Source organism: Prionailurus bengalensis, chromosome F2, assembly GCF_016509475.1.
Source record: "Prionailurus bengalensis isolate Pbe53 chromosome F2, Fcat_Pben_1.1_paternal_pri, whole genome shotgun sequence".
NCBI classification, from domain to species: Eukaryota; Metazoa; Chordata; class Mammalia; order Carnivora; family Felidae; genus Prionailurus; species Prionailurus bengalensis.
The window spans coordinates 24,831,658-24,853,824 of NC_057353.1; positions in this window are offsets into that span (position 1 = coordinate 24,831,658).

The window sequence follows — 22,167 nt, forward strand, 5'->3', positions numbered from 1 at the left end:
CTGCAGTCAGGACCCAGGAACAGTGACACAACAGCTGGTAGGTCAAGGACCAAGAATTTTCGGGGACCACAGGCAACTTAGGAGAAGCCAGCAGGGACAGATGGATACTAGGTACTCGTTACTGTTCAGCGTTTGGTGTTAAGAAAGCTACTGAGAATTTTGATGAGGTGAAGGTGAAGGTTTGAGGAAAGATCCTGAATTAACTAAGATCACCTGGAGTTGACTAAGGCTAATTTTCTCTCACAGAGACTGGAAACTTAAAAACACATTGTTTGCTATCAAAATATAAATTTCCATTTCCAGTACAACTGGTTTTGTGGACTGAGAGTCACATCTAATACATTTGCAAAGCAAATTTGTTCCAAGAAAACAGATAATCAGTGGCAGTTACTTTAGGTTTTAAACTTTGTCTTTTGTGAGTTTCCATTATTGTGGGAAATGATTTAGGAACACAGCTGAAGAAAAGCAGACAGCAGCAGTTCCAGAGCAAGGCCCTAAGCTCTTCAAATGTGAAAGCAGACATGCCCAGGCCTGTAAGGACTGTAGGCAAGAGGAGCGTTGAGAGGCCTGTCTGCGTCGGGGGTGGAAATGCTTTGTGGGAGGAAATGGATATTAATGAAGTGGCGTTTTGTGACAAAATTTCTCAGTTTTGAAGAAGACAAAGGACAAAGTCTCCTCAGAAATTCAACCTAAATAGAGTCACAGGCATCTGGTTAAAGGATTGTTGAGGGAGATTTGAGTATAACTTCTGCATGACACACAGATGGACACAAGCGGCTAAGAACAATTAATTCTTCTGGTCTTAGTGATGGTGGGTCCATCAGTTCACTTTTTTGTCCCCTCCTCTCCCTGGTGGCCACTTGATGTTCCAGCCAGTTGTTCCATAGGGCACGAGTCACTGTGGCCAGTGTGAAACAAGGGGGCTTATAGGTTAGGCCTACATGAAATGTGAAATAGAAGGTGAACAATAATGTTATAAAATATGTCATAAAATAAACTGTTTCCTTTTACAATAAACACTTTTGGCAACAAGAAAGCAAAAAAATCATAATTGTCAAAAAATTGAGTACTGAAATTTGTTTCTCAGGACAATTGATGATAAATATATAACTGGTCTAAAATATTTGCTGACCCTATCATCTACGGTGGGAGTATAATGATATTACTAACCACATAAAAAACAGAAGAAACAAACCTGATCAAAAAGCATTAACAACTATTTCAAAAAGCAGCAGTTAACTTAAAAAGATTATGCTTGAAGACAAAGACTGAACGAGTGTGGCTGCAGAAGGTACATTTACCTGTCACACTGTGGTGCATGACTTTTCTTATGGATCAAAAATCTGGGAGCGCCTGGGTGGCTCAGTCCCTGGGTGGCTCAGTCTGTTAAGCATCCGACTTCAGCTCAGCTCATGATCTCATGGTGAGTGAGTTCAAGCCCCAGGCCTGGCTCTGTGCTAATGGCTCGGAGCCTGGAGCCTGCTTCAGATTCTGTGTCTCCCTCTCTCTGTCCCTCCCCAGCTTGCACTCTGTGTGTGTGTCTCTCTCTCTCAAAAAATAAACATTTAAAAAAAATGTTATTCTGAATCAATTTCAACTCTTTTATATTGGAACTATGGGTAATCATTGTATAAGCCAATTTTAATAATAACCATAATTCCTTCATACAATTTATAGAATCGGAGAGCTTTGAAAGTTTATTTTTTCTGAAGTGAAATATTTGATGTTGTTATGAATGCCACTGTGAATTCAACTAAGAAGATAAGGTTAAAGATAATTTTTTTGTATTGATAATGTGAACGAATATGTTTTCATGAGATTTGGCATCATGATCAAACAATGTAATTTTTCAGTTAGAAACCTATGGACCAGAACTATACTTGGAATTAGTTGTACTGCAAATGTAATTCACAATCGCATCTGTATTAGTTTTCTATTCCTACTGTAACAAATTACCACAAACTTCCTGGCTTAAGCAACACACATTTACTCTTTTATAATTCAGTAGATTACAAGTCCAACACAGGTCTCACTGGGTCCAAATTGAGGTGCACCAGGGCTACATTCTTCTAAGGAAGCTCCAGAGGGGAATCTATTTTGTTGTCTTTTCCAGACTCTAGAGGCTGCCTACATTCCTGGTTTGTGTCCCTTTTTCTCCATCAGCAAAGTAGCATCCTTTGGACCTGCTACTGTCACCACACCTCTTTCTCTGAGCAGAAAAGGTTATCCATTTTTAGGACTCATGGGATTAGATAGGGTCCATTCAATCCAAGATAATCTCCCCATCTCAAGGCCCTTAACTGACTTAATTTACACAGTCCATTTTGCTATATAAAATAACATGTTCGCAGCTTCCAGGTTAGGGCATAGAAGTCTTGGGGGGACCAATATTTTGCCTACTACAGCATCCAAATAAACTGTGATATCCTACCAACCCAAATATAAGCTTCTGTAAAGACTCTGAAGTTTAACAGTCTCACGGTTCCAAATCTACAAACAATAATAAGCACTATAAAACAAAATCAGAAGGGCCAGGAGAACATAGAGCAGAAAATATTTCCTTGAAGAAGTTTGAGCTGATACCTGAAGAATGGGTAGAAGATAAATAAGCCAAGATTGTTCAGCCATGTCAGCTATAGATCACAATGCTTTCAAGAAACTAAAAGAAACCCAATATAAAGGATGTCTAATGAGTAAGGGGAAGAGTGCCATAATCTAATACCCACACAAGAAGCAGAGAACAGATCAGACAGGCTTTTTAGGTTGTTAACTTTTTTTTTTTTAAATCTTAAGTGCAGTGAGAAGTAATTTAAGAGTTTTAAGCAGGAGGAAAAGTGTGGTAATCAAATTTGGGATTTTATAAGATGGTTCTGGCTTCACTGTGGAAAATATGGGAAGACACAAAAGTAGATGCAAGTTACTCAGAGGGTAGACACAGGTGCTATGGACTCATAATCTACTCTTAGACATCTGAAGGTCACCTTGATCAATCTCAGGTCTTCTCACACAAACCTGGTTTTCTTTAGCATCCTCCATGTGAATAAAAAACTATCTAGTCCTGCAAGCCAAAACCTTGGAGACCTCTATGCTATTCCCTCTCCCCACTTCCCAATATCCCAGTCCCATTAGCTTTGTCTCCTAAATAGGTCTTGAATCTGTATCCATCTTTCTATCCCCACTGCCAGGCCTGGTAAAAACTGCTTTCATTTCTTGCCTGAAATCTTGCAATAGCCTTTTAACTGATATCCACATAGATTCTCGCCCTATTTGGTATTTGTACTGCAATTGGTGTGATTTTTCAAAAGTGCATATTTTATTAAAATCCTTCGATTATACTTTGCATTCCTCACTTCCCCCTCTTCACATTCACACAACACACACACACACACACACACACACACACACACACACACACCATACACACATTTAGAACTCATAGGTATTCTAGGCTCTCTCTGTCTCATGATAGGGCCTTTTCATGTGCAAGTTTCTCAGTCTTTCTTTCTAGAATGTTTTTCCCTATGCCTAGATCACTCTAATCTCTTTCATATCCAAATAACTCAGGGAAGCATTTCCTAATATTTTGGGTTTTTTTTTATGCTCTCATTAAACAGTAATGTGGACATCTGGACCCAAATCTAGCCGAATTTGATTCCTAAGCCCTTGTTTTTAATCGCTAAAATATACAACCCCCCTCTAGTATAAGTTCCCTTCTCCATTGTCCCATAGTTCAAGAAAGGCTGCACTATTGAATATGTAATCGGTTTTCAATTTGATTTTCATAAGGACATGAACCTAAAAAGCAAAAACCCGACCAACGTTGAATGAACTTTTTGTAAAAGTAATTTTTTAACTAATCTTTGTGCCCAACATGGGGCTCAAGTTCACAACCCTAAGATTAACAGTCACACGCTCTACCTACTGAGCCAGCTAGACACCCCTTTTTTTCTTTTTCTTTTTTAATGTAAAGGTAATTTAATGTTTAGTAGTTTTTGTTAACACCTCAAGTAGACACTTAATAAATGAGAATTAATGATAAGGATTTCCAAAGTCATGCTTTAAGAACAGACATAGCAAGCGTATTCGTTAGTGCTTCCGTCTGGAAGCAGGACAAATGAACCAGTGCCACTGGGAGGGCTCTCACAGCCATTAACCTTCATGAAAAAAAAATTGTGAACTCAATAGGTAACTCTGCAAGTCGTCTTAGCAAGTAAAAGAATAAGTAAGAAATCCTCTGTTCTTAGAGAAAAGAGGTGAGATGTACTAATGAGGCTGCTTAGAGAGGTTTGCATTTTCACTATTTGTGCTGAGATAGATAAAAAGGGCTCCAGTCTCCAAGGCTGTCACTCCATCACCCTTCACAACACTAAATTCTCTTAATTCTCTTTTTTACTTTCACAGCTAAGGATGTTATCACTTACTCTGAGGTCACTGAGAGGGTAATACCACTCTTGGTGACGCTAATGAAAAGGTACAGTGGTGTCATGAGTTAATTGCATAGTTACCACACAATTACCAATTTATGCTCTACGGATGTTAACAGAGAATGGAAGTTGCTAACATTATGTGTACTGAATACTGCCTTATATATAAGAACAGTGCTTGGTAGCATGTGACATTTGCATGAACAGGTTTAACTCACATAAATAGAGAGGATTGAGAAAATGTATGCTTTCCCATATTATTGTTCTAAGGCCACTTAAAAAAAGACCTTATAACAATGATCTTGATTTTAACTATCTCCTTCCAAATCATTCAGATTTCAACTACCTGGTTGCTACATTTAAAAAAATTAATATTCAGCGACAAAAGTAGTTGTTTCACTCCTGAATATAAGCTTCAATTCAACTTTGCTTTTCTGTAAGAAAAACATGTAAGTCATATGATGAGTAAGATGTACAGAAGGTAGAAATAGATTAGGCTACACGGACTCAGTTTCCACAACAGAAAACAATTCATTAAAATACCATTTTTGTTAGATGTAAGTAAATCTCTTTTTCCAGTATTTGGTTCGTTCTTTACTTCCACCTAATTTTCAGGATCTTTGTGTGTGTTTTCCCTTTTGAATCAAGTTTATTAAGGTATAATAGGCATATGGTGGAATTAATTTATTTGAAACATACAATTCAGCAAAACCCACCAAATTTAAAACAAGGCTTGTTTGGTGACCCTCTGAAAGGTGGCTTCACTAAAAGCTAGGAATTGATTGCTTCTATAAAATGATTCATGGCATCTCTAGAGTGACCTCTTCAGAAATTTTACCTGAACACTAAGCAGAGTCCATATCTTACCTATAACCATACAGATGAAGAGTAAATATATGTAAAATTTCTATCAAAGAATGTCATGTTAAACAGTTTTCAGTTATACCCAACTTTAATCTACACGTTTGCTAATAATGAGGCACAATGAGCAGGGTGATAAGAGGCTGTGATAAAAGTTATGAATTCCTGACATTATTCAATCAAATATATGCATTAAGTATGAGGCACTTGTAGGAAGTAGAGATACAGTAGTGAACAGGACAGAAACAGTGCCTGTAATTTGTTTCTTCATCCTTCTTAACATTTTCATAAGCTATTCAGTACTGTGTACTAAATCAGTTCCCACTTAAACTGACTAGAGTAGATTCTGTTCTCTGAATGCTGACCAATACAACTACTAATGCTTTCTTTTATATTTGCATGGTCCCAAAGTCTTCTGTCTTTCACTGAATATGCCTTGACTGCTGACTCAGTATACTGCCCACACTGTAGAGTACATATGGGATTACCTCCCATTTCCATCGATGGGGAAAGCAATTTTCCAATTGTTTAGAGGTTGAATAGAATCTCCATTGTGCAGAGAAGTGACCCCCATTATGCTCGTCCTTAAACAGCTTCATGCTCATGGTTACATAGGCTGAAAAATAATGTTAAGGTTAATACTTGTACACATCAGGATCAGGATTGATTAGAACAGGTTCTCAAGTGTTGTCATTGGAGCAGCAGCAGCAACATCACCTGGGAATCTCTTAGAAATGCAGATTCTTGGTACAACCCCAGATCTAAGTCAGAAACTCAAAAGGTGAGGTCCCAAAATCTGTGCTTTAACAAATCTTCCAGATAATTCTGGCACACACTTAGTTGGAGAAACTCTAGACTGAATTATGTTCAAATAATAAACTTGTAATAACTTAAAACACCAAAGGTTTATATCTTGCCCATGCATGATACTGTGGTGTGTGTGTGTGTGTGTGTGTGTGTGTGTGTGTGTATCACCTGGGTGCTGTCTTCTATGATGTCCTTGCTTCAGAACCCAGGCTGAAGGGATGCTGCCACCACCATTTTAGAGGGGAAAATGTATCTGGTGATTAAATCTCCTGTCCTAAATTTATGCAAGTTGCTATCACTTACTTAGAACTCACTAGCTAGATGTGGTTACTTGGTCCCACACAATTATAAAAGCCTCAGGAATGCTATCTAACATATCCCTGGAAGCTTGTATTCAGAAATAGTTAGTGAAAAGCTTTTATGATGACCACAACCCATAATCTGAGAATCAAATATTTGACTCATTCTCATTTATGTAGTCAAAACATACTCACCCTCTAACCAAGGGAAATAAAACAAAATTCCCATCCAACAGAGCATCAGGCTCAAAGTCTATATTCTTTGGGTGATGCCTCAGTTTTTAAAGTTGGGGGTGATGTGTGATAGTCTTTATAGCAGACCTGGATGTAGTTCTTCCTGATCTAGACACCTGTGCATAAAAGACAGAGTAACCTCACCCCAGTACCAATAGTGGGACCCTACACCCTATGAATAGTGTGTTCCTTCAGGCTCTCCAAGAAACAGATGCCAAGTTGCAAATAAACACATAATTATTTTGTAAGGGGTAACGCCTATGAAAGAGAATGGGGATAGATCCAGAGAAGGGGAGGAGAGATATCAGAATGAAATGTAAATCTGACACTGAATGAAGGAGAAAGGAAAGAAGTGTTGGGTATAAGCATCCTAGATGGCTGTGCTGTCAAAAAAAAAAAAAATGCTCAACCTAGGCTTTTAGGAGTTACTATAGCCAAAGTCAGCTGTCAGAGTAATTCTTTATCTCCTAGAAATGGGCTACCTTAGTATCCCTGGTAACTCAGTCACCAACTGTGAGAACACATGGGAAGAGTGATACAAAGGTAAACATGGAAACAGATATCAAAGTGGAGCATGTGTTCAATCAAGATCCATGTAGTCAGAGGTCTGTAAGGCATAATCTCATGGACACCACAATCTTCAACCTGTGTCATACAGATACACTTCTCATACAGGTTCTAGGTACAGCTCCTCATGGTTCCTAGGGACCCCTTTTCCTGAATGGAACTTCAGGAGAGGGAGTTTAGTGAGATGAACTACACTCCTATTGTTGCATTTGATCCTGGGGACAGAACTGGTAAGCTACCTCTCTCTCCTCCACCCTCCATTCTAATAACCCTCACCTTTAGCTACCACCTTGGTATTTACAGGTGGAAAAGCAGCCTTACCATCTCCTGATAATCCGGATTTGTCCAGCAGGATGATTCCTTTTATCTGCTGGCCCCTGGAAACAAGGAATCCCAGCTGCTCTGATAGCAGCCATGACTTGTAGTTCGAGAGGAACCTTGCTATGTCCTCTTCAAGAGTATACCTCTTTAGGTACTAGAACTTCCAAACCTACAGATACCAGAGTTGTGGGGATAGGAAACACTGTATTTCTTAGTGGGTCATTGGAATGATATAGAAGCCACTTTTGCTCTCATTTCCTGATTCCTGGACACAGGCATCTTTCCACGTGTAGACATAAGACCATGTAGAGTTCTCTGATTTGATAAATACTCCTATCTTGAAGGATGGCACTGCAACAGTTCTATGAAGCTGGCTGCCTCCGAGTCATGCGGCATGTGACATGACCCATATATCTTCTGGTAATGGGTCTGCTCTCACACCTCTGGTTAGATAAGCTGGTGTGTGGGTTTTACCGGAATTTAATTCTAGTTACCAACCTGGCATACAGAAAGGAAATGTGGGAAGCTTCTAAACTGGAAGGAAAACATTTTTTCTCTTGATTGGGAAAGTTTTCTCCAGCATCTTCTAGCTCTTGCTAGAGAAGCCTGGGCCACTTCTGTAACCCCAAAGGGTCCAGGGGGTTTACATGGCCTTAAGGACATCCAGCTAGTTGTGCTGTGTGTTCCAAGTATCATGTGTATCATGATTCAAGATTCAAGGTTTTTTTCCTTATAGTGTCCTGACCTTTATGTAACAGAGTTGCCATGGCTGTGCATTCAAATGTGTTTGATGTCCTATAATTCTACCAGTTAAGTCTTCAGCCTTCCCTCAATTGTAACTGTATTTCTACTACAGGTAATAAGGGTCTTTTTGTAAGCTCTTTGACTTTCATACTCAATTTCTAACTGCTGGTTAAAAGCCCTCACTCCCTCATCATTCTTCTGCATGATGTGACTACAATTGAGCAGAAATAAGTGACCTCGGCTGTCCTTTTAGGCATTGTTCCCTTCATATTTTTATGGATACCTGAATCATGATCATCTGTTCCATAACATTCCCCTACACTGGAAGCTTTTTCCAGGTCACCTCTTGTGAAGTCTTGAGCAGTTGTTCAGCCATTTTGTGCCAGTGATTATCTCTATTCCATCCACCAACCAATATGGTGTCCTCCTCACCTGCCTGGTGATAGGTATACTAGTTTATCTTTTACTCTATGGAGTTAAGAAATATTTGAATCTTACAAATTTACATGTCCCTAAGCATTTTTATTCTCTTTCAGTTCTTCTTATAAATCAGAAAAATCACCTTTTAGTCATCTTTTTTTCTTGTAATAGTCAAACATATTCAACAGCAACAGGCATTGTACCTAACTACTACTTTCTGATCGTGTTTCCTAGCACTCAAGTTAACTAGGTATATAATCTGACTTCCACACGGACACACTTCATGGATCCCAGTTTCTGAAACCAGTTTGCTCACCATAAATGTATGCCCAGCCCTTTAACTACTGCCACATATTTTACAGTCTTAGTTTCTCTGTAACGCAGCATCCTACCACTGGTACCAACTTGTTTCAGTTAAAATTGGCAGATTATACTGCATTAACAAACAAACCTACAGATCTCAGCTTAAAAACGAAGATTTTGGGGCGCCTGGGTGGCGCAGTCGGTTAAGCGTCCGGCTTCAGCCAGGTCACGATCTCGCGGTTGGCGAGTTCGAGCCCAGCGTCGGGCTCTGGGCTGATGGCTCAGAGCCTGGAGCCTGTTTCCGATTCTGTGACTCCCTCTCTCTCTGCCCCTCCCCCGTTCATGCTCTGTCTCTCTCTGTCCCCAAAATAAATAAACGTTGAAAAAAAAAATTAAAAAAAACAAAACAAAACAAAAAAAAAAAAACGAAGATTTTTCTCTCACTTATACAAATATCCCCAGTGGAGCAGCTGCAGATTGTATTCTGCACTGTACTCCCTTTTGCAACCCAGGCTGATGGAAGATCCACTATCTGGATCATGAGTGAGAAAGAAAGCTCTTAAGGATGTCCTAGCATCAATTAAATGCATCAGCCCACAAGTGGCACTGCTTCTGCTCACGACTAGTTACATAGTCCCACCTACCTATGGACATACAGGAAGTGCAGAAAACAGAATAAGAAATATTCAGAAGGTATCATCAATAGCTATCATAGCACCAAAAGAATGACAGAGGGAAAAAAAAAATGTTTCTATAAGAATTCAAGAAAAATAGAAAACTCTCTGAATTATGGTGATTGGAACATTTTTTCCTCCCTGAATGTACAGAGCTTTTATTGTTATGCCTTAAAAGAGAATTGGAATAAATATTCCAGGAGAGTGAGACAACCAATACAAAGGGATGGATGGTTCCAAGCTTTATTTTTAAGAAGTGGCAAATACCATGAGTTTACTAAGTTCCATTTCATCTTTTTCTTTTCATCCCACACAACAATTACAATTCCTTGTTATTCACTGTTAGGTGGGGCCATGTAGCTATTTCTGGACAAAGGGATGTGTATCTGTCTGAGGCTGAGGCAGTGAAAAGCTCCTTAGTGATTCTCCAGTCTCTCCTAGTTCATGCTGTAGTGAATATGGAGGTATCTTGCTGAAATGGAGAGCCACAAGTTCTGAGTAGCACTGATAATTGTCGTTTTTTTAGAGCACACCTTCGCTGAAGCAGCCTTTACATGGAAAGTATACTACTTTTTTTTTTTTTTTTGTAATTATGCCACTGAGATTTTGGCCTTTTGTGTTGCTGCCACCCAGCCTACCCTAATATAATTAATATAGGGAAAAAAGCTGTAGAAAAAGTTGGGACCAGATGTGAACATCCATGTGTGCTCCCGTTAGAAGTTTTAATAATAGTTCTTTGCAGTTATTCAGATATCATTTAAAATATTGGACACACAAAGCTTAATAAACAAAGTAAATTTTGTTGTAGGAAAAAAAATACACTTACAGCATGTTGGTTGGCTTGGGAAAGGCAGAAACTAAAGGCAAAGAAACCGGTTAATGTATGACTCCATTGGTTTAATGGAAGGGGAAAAGAGACACAAAAGCTTTTGTAAAGAAAAACACCAGAAGTTTGTGAGTAAATGGCCATGAAGAACAAGGATTAGGGAGATTACTCTGAGGTGTCATGCAAACATGCTAAGGAAAAGGGTGGCGACTTTCTCAGAAATAGGAATTTTGTGGGGAGAGGATATTTCAGTGAGTTTATCTGAGGTGATGGTAAGGGTACAATCGGATGAAAATTCCAAGCAGATAGAAATACAAAGTTGGAATTCAAGAAACGTAGGCCAATGAGATTTGGAGTATGGTTAAAGGTGAGTGAAGGCACAAATAATAAATAAATAAATAAATATATATATATATATATGTATATATATATATTTATATACATATATACATACACATATATGCATGTACATATATATGTACATATATATATACACATATACACACACATATATACATATATATAAAACGGGGGTGCCTGGGTGGCTCAGTTGGTTAAGTGTCCCACTCTTGATTTTGGCTCAAGTCATGATCTTAGGGTTCGTGGGTTTGAGCTCCTTGTCAGGCTCCACGCTGCCAGCATAGAACCTGCTTGGGATTCTCTCTCCCTCTCTTTCTGCCCAATTTTTAATTAATGATTATTGTCATTATTAGTAATTATGGAAACATAGTAATACTAGGGTAGTATTTTTAGAGAATCACAAATGCATCTGCAAAACTTGACAAGCAGCCCCACAAAAATTCACTGGTTCCTTTTTTTTTTTTTTAATTTACCATGTCTGCAATGTGTAAATTGGAACATTGATAACCTTATGCATACGAGAAAGAGATAGAAATGTGGTTAAATTTAAAGGAAATCCCACTGCCCTGACTCTTGATGATGCCTGAAATTCCACCATTCAAGGTTTAGTTCCTCGATTTAAAATCTTTGCCTGGTGGGGCGCCTGGGTGGCTCAGTCGGTTAAGTGTCCAACTTCAGCTCAGGTCATGATCTTGTGGTTTGTGAGTTCCAGCCCTGCATCTGGCTCCGCGCTGACAGCTCAGAGCCCTGAGCCTGCTTCAGATTCCGTGTCTCCCTATTCCTCTGCCCCTCCCCTGCTCATGCTTTGACTCTGTCTTTCAATAATAAATAAACGTTAACAAAAAATTAAAATCTTTGTCTGGTACTATTAAAATGCAGATGGTCTTGGAAGAAATAAATCATTAAACTATCAGTAATTATGAATTTGTTTCTCATAGTCCACCAACGGCTTATCTATAATGGACTAAGATGAAGAAATTTAGAGCATGAAGTGCCTTCTGAGGTAAGGCTTTGGCAGCCAAAGGGCAAGCAACTACTACCACCTCCAAATTTTATTGAAAGGAAATGTAAAAGGAACCTCAAATACATATTACATAATAATAGAAGAATAAAATGTTCTAATAGGGAAAGCCAAATTTATTTGCTAATAGTCACAAAACCTGTTTTCAAGATTAAAGACATGTAAAATTAACTTCAAGGGATGAAGAAATAAGACAAGTATGGTATATATATAAGGAAACTGAGGTAGTGCAGAGGGGAAAACTGATAGACTGTTGGAGGGAGCTTGATAGAGGGCTACAGGAAAAGATTCATTTACAGAAAAGGCAATGTGCATAACAATGAGTGAATGCTCATCAGAAAGCAAATTCTGTTTTTCTTTCTTTCTTTCTTTCTTTCTTTCTTTCTTTCTTTCTTTCTCTCCTTTTTTCTTTCTTTCTCTCTTCCTTTTTCTTTCTTTCTTTCTTTCTTTCTTTCTTTCTTTCTTTCTTTCTTTCTTTCTTTCTTTCTTTCTTTCCTTCCTTCCTTCCTTCCTTCCCTTCCTTCCCCTCCCTCTCTCTCCTTCCTTCCTTCCTTCCTTCTTTCCTTCCTTCCTTCCTTCCTTCCTTTTCTTTTTGTCATACTTTTTAGTTTGTTGGTAAGACAAACATATTTATAGCCCTCAGGGAAGAAGCCACTGGAGAGACAGAGTTTGAAGATACAAGAAAAAGAAGTAATTGATAGAACAGGCCAGGCATAGACAGGAAGGGGTGGGATCAAGAACACAGGTGATGGGATTAACCTTAAATGAGAGCTGACTCTCTTCTTCCTGTGACAATATCAGTATTTATTCCTGGGAAGGGGAAGGTGCACTTAGATCTACATGGGTACACAGGAGAAATACAAAGGGCCTGACTGCTGTAGTCTCCAGCTTTTATTTGTTGTCTGATCTTGATTGGAGGTATGCAAGAGATCAGGAAGGCAGAACTGGTGACTTCATTTGTGAGTTATTAAACCATGGCAGGAATCCCAAGCCAGCTGCTATCAGCTTTTGAAAACATTCACTACTTTTAATTCATACCTAGGTAATACAGTCTACTTAATAATTAATATTTCAAATCTTAGGGATTAAAACAAACAAACCAAAGCAGGAAACACCTTGGATCAAAGACTAATCATTCATCTACAGTTTCTAAAATGACCAATATACCAACCTCGTTCTCATGTCACAGCCATATGCAGAGAATTTGAATACATTAATTGTGATGATTTAAGATTCTTGACTCCTGAACTAAGTCATATTTATAAAGTAGCTGCCCTGAAAAGAGGAGAATATTTTGCGTAATTAGAAAAAAGATAAAGTATGTTTGGAATGTATATACGTTTTGTTTAGGAAATGAAATTTGAAATTAGCATGAGGTAAGGAAGGAAGATAATTGAGCTGACAACGCCAGTTAAATTCAGGGATAAATCTTTGGCAGTATGTTGGAGGGCTTTTCATGCACTGTTTTGCTTAGCATTGGTAACTTCATTACTTGAAATTAAGGAACCTGTGGACATAAACTATAGGACAAATCTACAGAAAAGGTTTGTATATCTGTCAAAAATTATACTCAACAGATGAGGTGAATGAATATGTTATTTACTCACAACAATATGTTTTTTTAGTACTTGATGTTTGTGAGTGGTAATTTTTTTTTCTTTTCATTTGGATGTCCAATATTCTGCAGACCAAATTTTAGCATTCAAACAAATGTTTCTTTTGGATGTATTTCATATCCACTGTATCCCATAACATGAACTTCGATGGTCTCTTCTTGCCACTTTTCTCTATGAGAGGCAGTATGACCTGAAAGATGCCAGCCTTGACTCTGGAACCAGATCAGCTCTGCACTTACCAGCTTTATAATTCTGATCCTCAGCTTTCTCACCTATAAAATTGTGTTAATAATACAAATCTTCTAAGGTTGTTGTAAGCACTCAAGTGTTAACTGACTGAAAGCCCATAAAACTGTGCCTGGCACAATGTAAGCACACACACACACAAGTCAGCTATCATTAAAATATGATGATGATCTTTTAATGACTATTCTATTCAGCAAACTTTCTTTTTTCTTTTCGATAAACTTACTTGTCAAAAACTTTCAATGTAAAATTTTTTTTTCAATATTTTATAGTGCAAACCTCAAGAAAATATAAGTTACCATAACCAAATAGATTTTAACCTGTCCTGTTTTTGATATTTTGTGAAGTCAGTTTTTAGAGAAGTATAATACTTGTAACAAGGCATCAGAAGCAAGTGTATAAATATAATTAACTTTATCTTCTCAATTTTTTTTCTTTCCTTCCTTTCTTTTCTCTTATTGTCTTGCAAAATGGAAGATGTTAATTTAAGAATCCAAATAGGAAAGATATTAGCTTCCTTTTCAACTTTTTAAAAAATTTAAATATCAACTGAAACCAAAACTGATAGTGAGATTAATCCAAAAGAAAACAACATAAAATCTATGTGAAGAGGATATGCAGAAGAAAAACGAGTATAATAATAAAATGATTATCTTAGCAAAGCTCAGTAACCTTAATGATTACTAAAAACAAAAGGAAATGGAGTTCAATTGAATGATTATGTTACAAAGTCCCCAATATAATACAATTATTTATTTCCTTTCCTTCAGCTTTAAATTTTCTTGTTCATTTCTTAGACTTGTTTTGTTTACAAATAAGAAAACAGCTAAAGGAGACTTTAAAGGATGTCTTCAATCAGCATTTTCTTTTATGCCCACTAGATGGCAGGTATAGGATTCTGAATACCTTTCAGAAGCTATGTGTCTGCTATTCTTATTTGCAGCACTAGATGAGAAAACCGATTTGGTTCAAAGTACGAAATTTTAGAAATTAGACTCTTTTTTACTTTTCCCACTCATCTCCTACACATAGTCTTAAAAAAAAAAAAAGAACTGGTAAAACCTGTAAAGGGGTATAAAGCTTCTATCTACAGTTAGAGTAAAACAGCCCTCTTGCATGTTTGTTTTCTTTATTGAAAAACTATAAAACTAAAATATAACAACAGATCTATACGTAACTAGACATGTATTCTCATGTAAAATGTTTGAGATTTTTTTCCCCTCCTTTGGGCACATACAACCTAAAAGAGTGTGTTGTCTCTGTATGATCTCAATCCTTTTATTTTCTCTCAGTGGAAGAATCCATGGATCCCTGTTTTGCAAGGGGCAGTTAGAGATTATGTTATAACTTGGTAATTGATTTTTTTTTCTTTATGATAGGAGATAGTAGGGATGTAGGGAACGTTAAAAAAATTCTTTTTCTTTTTGCCCCACTGTTTTGATTAGAATTTTTTTCCCCTGGTTTAAAACGAAGTTGAAATAATCAAATTTTCTGGTTTGAACACGTGTGCCTTTCCACTGAGGGGTCAAGGCCTTGGAAATGTAAAGGGCCAATCTTTGTTACAGAGGGGTTCATTGCAGAGAAGGGCGTGTTCTGTAAAGACAAACAAGTCCCACAGATAGTTGCCAAGGGCACCAAATACATCTTTGCATTACACCTTGAACTAGCATGCTCATATCACTTCTTTTTTATTGCATGCACCATAAATGACTGTAAAAGTTTGCAAATCTTGCAGAGACCTTGGCAATCAATACTTCAGTAGGAAATCTACAAAGAGAGGGGGTGGGGAAAAGAGATCCAGCCTAGCAGTTTGCTTTTTATTTGGGCAGGGGAAAAACGTTTGGAAGGTCGATGCTGAGAATCATTTAAGGTTGGATTTTCATAGTGTCTCAGCCAAATTAGTAACACAAGCAGTGCAGTTTCAATTTAGACATTATATCTGAAATGTTGGCTTTATTTATGTTCACAGGTGAGGTAGTCTGGAGACACTCCTGTGGCCTTACTTACAAGGGCTTACTCCCGGTGCTCCTGGTCTGTGACTTGAGCATAGAATAAGGACTAATTTTTATCTGGATCAGTGTGTGACCAAGCAGGGTGCCTGGCCCTGGAGGCCATGCCTTTTCCCAACTGTTTTTAAGAACCTGACTCCCCTAAAAGGGCCAGGCAAGGTTCTGGAAGTTGCTTTTTAGGATCTATCTGCACGGTGTTGGTGTTGGTGCTGCTGGACAGATGCTGGACAGATGCTCATGAATCCCTCCTCCGTATTCAGTCTGTCTGTTCTACTGGTTTTGTTTTACCACGTTAAATTCAAGGCATTAAAGGTGGGTGTTCCATGAAAAGTCTGGCAAACCAGATGGCTGACGAGGGTACCAAAGCCCGGAATCGAAGTCACAACCCCCTACCGCTCTAGGCCCAAGGCGCAGACCTAGCTGGAGGCTAACTGTGCAGGGTCGGAGGAGATGAAATGGCTCAACATTCCCCTTCCTGGGGGCGGGAGCCTGCAGCTCTACAGCTCCGGCGATCTGTGCCCTCGCTTTGGGCTGCTCTAGGGAGCAAAAAGGCTGTTCTTTCCCTAAAAAGGACGGGGGCAGCGAGCGGCCCTGCACCCGAGGCCTCGCCGGCTTCAGGGTTGTTCCCGCCTCCACCCCCACCCCCGACCTTGCTGACAGAGCCCTTCCCCCGCTCCCAGTCCCAGTGACCGGAATCCCGGCCTTCTCTTCTGATGCATAAAACATTCAGTGGCCTCCAGGGAGTTTTTGAAATTCTGGCGTAGGCTGCTTTACCGGTGCTTTCGCCCCCAGGGTCAAACACAACTCCAACGGTTTTGTTGGGGACGCGTTTAGCGCCGCTCCAGAGTCTTTAATTTCACCTGAGTCCCCGTGGCCACATCCCGCCCGCGGTCCTTTACATTACGAGGACCTTGGAAGGGGTCACTGGGCTTTGCCCAAATCCAGAAAGGACCAGCAGGTGGAGAATTGTATGAGTTTTTGATGTCTCCTTTTCTTTCTTTTTTTCTTTTTCTTTTTTTTTTTTTTAATATCCTGGGTGCAAACGCGCGTGAGGGTGGTTGGTAATCCCCACTGATTGCGCCCGTGCGTGCGATGGCCGGCTGCAGTGTGGGTGTGACTGCGATCGTGGAGGGGCTGGTGCTTAACCAGGTCAGCAGAGGTGGAGAGGAAGAGGGCAGTTCCCGTTTGGGTCCCGTGATGGTGTTATGTGCAGGGCGAGGGAAGTGGAGCTGCCCTCCGAAATGGGGTCTCTGAGTGCTGAAATCTGGAGCACTTTTCCGCTCGAGGTTCCCCGCGCCTGCCGGCACTCTCCCCACCTCCTGAGAGCTCTGCCCGTGGCTTCTGCTTTAATTAATAGTATCAGAACCGCTCGTGGGAAAAAACCGGAGCTCTTATCAAGATGATCAGGTGCCGCTGGGAAAAAGAAACAAAACAAAACAAGACAACGGTCTAAAAAAGATGTTCCAAGCGGATAAAGAACAGGCTAAATGAGACATTTAACAGGAAAGTGAAGTAAAGGGGTGTTGACTCTACATTTTCTGCTTAGTTTTAGGTTGAAAGAGTAGATGTGACAAGTACACATGTGTATAGTCTCCTTCTAAACGCTAAATATTGAAACAGAACTTTGTCTTCTGAGAACCCTTCCCTTAACATTTATCCTTATCTCTTCTCTATCATTGTGTTCCTCCCACACCCTCCTCAATGCATCAGGGACAACTCTCTGTAGAACACATTTTTCATTTTCAGCATCATAAACCCATGCCATGAAAACTTGTAGTAAATTAGTTTCAGGGGCAATATAAGTGATGCTCTAAAGTTTTGTCAGTTGGCATTGGCTGTTCTAGTAAAGACTGCTGAGCCAACTTCTCCTACCTTCCTTTAGCTCTTGAGGTCCTTTTTTGTTTGTTTGTTTGTTTGTTTGTTTAGTCATCTGAAGCCACCCCCTTCTTGCAGTGGGCAAGGCAGGTTTGGCCGTGCTACAGAAACTCTTGGAGATTTTTCTAAATTAAACAAATGCAGTGCTTCCTTTAAATAATACCTAAGTCTTAACAGAGTTTATACTTCTTTAATTGCACTGTCATTTCTCTCACCGCTAGTCAAAATCCTTGTGACAAAATTCTCTGGCAAAGGTTCTACATGTTGTGTCAAAATAACTGTGAACACAGAACATGGTGATGATCATTTCCTGGTAGATCAGTGAATCTACTACACATCGATGATGAATTGATCACCCCAAACCGAACCCATTCACATCACACATTGTTAGTAGTGGAGTAAACGGAAACTCTTGAACTAAAATATGGCTTCTCTGCTGGGAATAACGGATGGGATGTCAGGTAAGCATTAAAGCTTCCGTGAATGGGGACGGAGAATTTGTCTTCAGACTGTTAGCGTTTTGTGGGAACTATATTTATATTTTCACATATGATATGACAATATTCACTAAGGATCTGGGAATAGTTTTAAGGAGAATGTCCACAGGTGATCTTTAAACAGCACACCTATGAAAGACTTGTGTAACAAGCATAAGCCGTTAATTGTTACCCTTCTGCCTCAACTGTCTCTGAACGGTTTCCTGGAGCCCACGTGGACAGAGGCCGCTTTGGTGACTCGGTTTGCACACCGCGTGGGCAACAAGGACCCAAAGAATGTGTTTTGCTCAAGAGGGTCGATTTAAAGAAAATAGTATATGATTTCTCTCCTTTGTTCTGATTTCTAAAACAACCAACTACTTGTTTTTAAAAGAGCCTTTGAGCAAGAGATTCAGAAGGAGGAAACTGAGAAAGTTTTGTAAGCCCGATCTAAAAAGAAAAAGAAAAAAATACCTAGCTCTTTGATCTCCTTGGCATTGTTATTACAGTCTTAAAATAACCGCCACCCCCCTGGTCGGAAAAGAAAAACCTTACGGATTAAGTAACTATTTATCTCATGAGGATAATTACTTGTTTGACCTGAAGTCATTCATTCCCGAAACCACCAAGTTAAATTGTTGAGATGTTTTTTAAAGCCACAGCTTTTGGGCTATATTGCCTAGTGAACAAAAGCCTGGCCCAGATGACCAGCAAGTGCCGAAAGGGTCTGAGCATCATTTCGTGAAGTCTAAAGCTTGAGAAGGCGCCTAGGGTTTGAGAGGGAGAAAGAAAGCTTTCCATCAGATAAATATGTAAAGAGGTACTTAATGACTGAATCCACAGGTGGCTGGGTAGGCTGGGGAAGGGGAAACTAGTCTCCCACCTCTTCCCAGAACTCTTGCTGAGCAAGGTGGCCACCACCATCCGGGCAGAAGTTAACCCCAGCGGCCAAGGTGCAGATTAATGAAATGGTTGCGTCTTCCCCTAGTGGTGTGGCCGCAGTGCTGTCCCTAGGAACCTATTCAGTTCCCTTCAATAATACTTCCGGCCCTTTTCTGGACCTCATTGGCTCAGAATTATATCTGCATTCTGGGGTCAGCAGGCTTTCTCCACCAACGTCGGTCCAAACGCACTGCCTCAAGGTTGACACCGCCCTAGACTAGGCGTGACCGGGAGAGGACGGTGCCCGCGGTGCGGGCCGGGCGCGGAAGCTGGTGGGGCTCCCCCAGTGCGGGAGGCTGGCGAGGACTCCAAACGGTCAAGCGTTGGAGGGCCTCACCCTGATGGTGGGGATTTAGGCATGTGGCGTGTGGCAGTTACCTCCGGGCGGCCTCGGGGAGGCCCCGGTGAGCCACTACGGTCAACGGGAGGCCGGGGTTCGGGACTTGCTGGCCCGCCCGCCCGCCGGTCACCCAGGGGCCTTGGGAACAGGGAAATGCGCGCGCCGAGGCGGTGGCGGCCTCGCCGCTTTCAGTTTTCATTGAGGCTGCTGGTTACTGTTTAACATCCCCACCCACGTTTCAGTTTGTTTAGTAAATCGATCGTTCGGTGAGAGTCAGGCCGCTGCCTTGTCGCCATTGAGCAAAACTAATATCCTTCAGCATACGGTCAAAAGTCTTTGCTAGAGATCAAGACAAACAAACAAACAAACAAACCACAAAATCCTTAAGCCTCCTCTCCCAGCTCCCCCCAGCCCCACCCCCACCTCCCACCTCCGCGCTTTCAGCCAACTTCCCAGGCTCGGAAAAGTGCGGCACGGGACGCCGCTGCTGGGGTGGGTGGGGGGAACGGGCCGCTGGGAGATGCGGCGGCTGCGGCGCAGCTGACTGCGACGCGGGAGCTCCGGGAGCGCCTCCGCGCAGGTAAGTTTCTCTGCCCGCGCCGCGCGCGCCGGGGGCCGAGCCCGAGTCCGCCGCCCCCGGCCGGTGTCGGGCGGGAGGAGTCTCGGGGCCCCTCGGGCTGCTGAAGGAGGGGCGCCCGCCCGCCCGCCCGCGAGCGGCTGAGCCTTGGGATTCCTACGCCAGGCAGGGATGAAAGGAGACACCTCGAGGCCTCCCCCAGCCTGCGGTGGAGGGAAGAAGAAAGGGTTGCAGGAGGGGCGGTGGGGGGCACGCGCAAGCCGCTCACCCAGAAAAAGTAAAAAAAAAAGTTGGATTTGTTTGGGAGACAAAGCTTTGGTGTCGTCGGCGGATCACATGGTTGCCAGGTCTCCGGGGGCTTCGGTGGAGTTTTGTTTTTGTCCCCCCCCCCCCCTTGGCCTGGGGCAAGGCCAGGGCAAATGGATATCTACGGGCCCCTGAGGTTTGTGGGGAGGTGCTTGGTCCTGGAGCATCATCCCAACGCCTTGCTCCAGTCTCACTCAGTTCTCCCATAGAGACGTTTTGGGAGTGGGCATCTTCCGGTGAGGCTGCTGGGAGATTATATGGGAAACATACATATATAGCTGTATCTAGAACTATAGATATAACTATAGATAATCTATAGATCTATAGATATAACTATAGATAATCTATAGATCTATAGTTATAGTTATCTGTAATATATATCAATAGTCGTAGTTAATATCTATCTATAACTATAGATAGGTATAACTATATTTGTACATGAATATATAAAATTCTATCTAAACCAATTTTGCTTCCTTTGGGCAGAGATCCCTTGCAAGCTTGTTTGAACACTGCGCCATTTGAGTGTTTCCGTGTCTAAGGAGAATAAGCCAGCACGTGATGTGATCTCTGAATTGAATACAGTATGTGCTTCATACCTGATGAGCCTGTTACTAAGGCTTGCTCAAAAAAGTCCAAGGACCCCTCTCCAACCTGCAGTCTTCAGTAAGCTTTCATTTGACAACAAGGGCTGGAGAGCACAGAATACAGAAGCTCTAAACCTAAAGGGTTGTCCTGAAAGCTTACCACCTCATAGATAGCAACATTTCCTGGTTTTGTTCTGTTCCTTTTCCCACTTTTCCATCCGTTTTATCTGTATCTTCTCCCTCTTCACAAACATTTACTCCTCATTAAAATACTCTTCCTCTCCTGCTATCCCTACTTTTACATAATAATCCCGCAGTTCCCACCCTCTCACCACACCTTTCTCTGTTTTTCCTCTTTTGTGGACACATCATCAAGCCACCTGATATATTATTGTGTGTTGAAGTCAGTGGCCCAGTAGGGTTGGCTCCTCCCTGTTGGAAGAGGAGACAGAGGTGTGAGTGTTGCTAAACTACTCAGTTTTCTCTTTTCAAAGTGGAGAAGAGGGGTTCTTGGCTGGCTCTGTTGGTGGAGCATGTGACTCTTGGTCTTGAGGGTCCTGAGTTCCATCCCCTCATTGGGTGTAAAGATTACTTAAAAAAAAAAAAAAAAAACTGGAACGGAAATTGAGAGCCATTGTTCTCTTTCCATTTCTCCTAAGCTCCATTTATGGGCCTATAAATATGTAATTTTTCTCAACATGCTTTAGGAGGGTAGTACAATGCTTAAAGTACTATATGGGTCTATTAAGATCTTTTAAGCCTTTTACTCTGTAGTTGTTATCTAAGCATATGGGACAGTGCAAATTTTGGGGGGATTGCTAAGCTTTTTTTTTTTAATACCCTCATGCAAATAATTTTGGTTTTGAGTGCCCCATTTCTTTGAAATTTTTTGTTATTTCTGTGAATTCTGAAAATAGTACTTGCTTATAAAGCAACATGAATATTATAGTAAAATATAAAGTGAACCCCTTCCCTATTCCACTTCATATGTGTAACTGCCATTGATAGTTGGGTTTGTGTCCCTTCATGTGTGTGACCACAGGAATTTTTCTTTTATTATTGCAAAAGATTGGCTAATGGCTCATATCAATATCATACCAGTGTTTTGAAGTTTATTTTTCAGTTAATATTTATCAAATATTTCTCTGTCAATATATGAAGATTCTTCTTTTCTTAATGTATCTACCCAGTGTAGCCAGCCACCATATCACAGAATATTCACTTGGTCGTAGGGTTGTTCACTGCGCAGAGGTGACCAGCTAAGGGGGAAGTGAGGACTGAAACCTTGATCTTACAAATAGTGATGCAGTGAATGTCTGTGTACATTATCTT